This window comes from Curcuma longa, unplaced genomic scaffold, assembly GCF_044706935.1.
Source record: "Curcuma longa cultivar G26 ecotype Majalengka, Jawa Barat unplaced genomic scaffold, ITB_CL_G26_1.1 contig_22622, whole genome shotgun sequence".
In the NCBI taxonomy this organism is placed as follows: Eukaryota; Viridiplantae; Streptophyta; class Magnoliopsida; order Zingiberales; family Zingiberaceae; genus Curcuma; species Curcuma longa.
This window is the reverse complement of record NW_027431958.1, coordinates 1-1,439: the sequence shown is the minus strand read 5'-3', so window position 1 is coordinate 1,439 and position 1,439 is coordinate 1. Positions and strand designations below refer to the sequence as shown.

Below are 1,439 nucleotides of genomic sequence, written 5' to 3'. Positions count from 1 at the left end.
TTCTTGCGCCCCGTCCCAAGAATCTGGCCCGTCTGCGAATCCTGAACCTGTACACCAGAAGACGTGAAAATAACAGTAAGTCCCTGCTCAACCAACTGACCAATAGAAACAAGGTTTAATGTTAAATGGGGAATGTAGTAGACATCTTGGAGAGATGGTGAAGTGACATGACCAATGTGTGTGATATGCATGGGGGCACCATTTGCAGTGTGAATGGGAGGCGAAGTGGTGAGAGGTTTTAGAGAATGTAATAGATTAATGTTAGAGGTCATATGGTTGCAACAAACAGAATCTAAGAACCATTGTTGGTTACCTGATGTGGTGGCTAATGAAGGATTAGTAGATAAAACCTGAGTGAGCAGTTTGTAGATATCCATAAGGGTGGGAGTAGTGGACTGAGGCGGCTGCAAAACATTTGTGACGGCGGCCATGGAGGAGGAAGAGCCAACTGTAGAGGATATGCGACTCAGTTTTGGGCAGTTCTGACGGACATGACCCTTTTTGTGGCAATAACGACACTCAATGTTCGGGCAATGAGTGTAAGCATGATCAACATTCGGGCAACGACGACATCTAGCAGACTTGTCCGATCGAGCATCCTTGCAAGTATTAACACGATTCATGGTTATCCGGTAGGAAAGAAAAACCGAGCAGCACTCCACTCCGGCAAGGAAGAAACCGAGCAGAGATCTTCTCCACTTGCAGCCAGCGGCGATCTCACAAAGCAGAGGTAGGGGCGTCACGGTGGGTATACAGAGAAGAAGATCCTACAGCTTCTTTTTCGATCTCCATCCAATTCCTATTTATGAGAAGCTGCCGTTTCCTTTTAATTAAAACCTCCACTGATACAGCAGCGATGATGGAGGCGAAGGCGGCGGCTAGCAGCGAGCGTACGGCCGCGACTGAAGCTGCCCTCGAGGCGCTCCGGGACCGATACCGGAGTTTCCTGTGCGCAGTGGACTCCTCAGAGGATGCGGGGGAGGGAGGAGGGGCTGCCCTCCGTCGGACTCAAGGAGTTGAAGAAGATCCTCAAGAGATGTAGGAGAGAATTCCACTCCCGGCGAGACGGCGAAGGTGGCGCCCCATGCCCTGATAATTGTGCCGTTTGTGATGGCTCTTTCTTCTCCTCCCTATTGAATGAGATGTCAGCTGTTGTTGGTTGTTTTAATCAACGGGCACAAAAGTTGCTTGAATTGCATTTAGCATCAGGCTTTAAGAAGTATATTATGTGGTTTAAAGGTAAGTCTCTGCAGAGGTTCACGATGGAGATCGGCGGCTTCGTCGACGAGTCTGCCGTGGGAAGGATGCCGAAAAATTAACCTAATTGCTCTGATACCATGTCGGAAATAATTTTATATTAACTGGATTGATTGAAATAATACACAGGTTATAGCCATATATATAGACAATATTTCTTAGACCGGGTCACATAGACCGGG

At 47.9% G+C, this 1,439-nt stretch overlaps 1 long non-coding RNA gene across 1 annotated transcript; it reads left to right on the top strand.

Moving 5' to 3' along the window:
• Positions 1-653: 653 nt before the first annotated feature.
• LOC141817940 (uncharacterized) lies at positions 654-1,193 on the top strand. Its single transcript, XR_012600885.1, has 2 exons — positions 654-730; positions 852-1,193. It is a non-coding gene; the product is annotated as an uncharacterized LOC141817940 (long non-coding RNA).
• Positions 1,194-1,439: the final 246 nt, after the last annotated feature.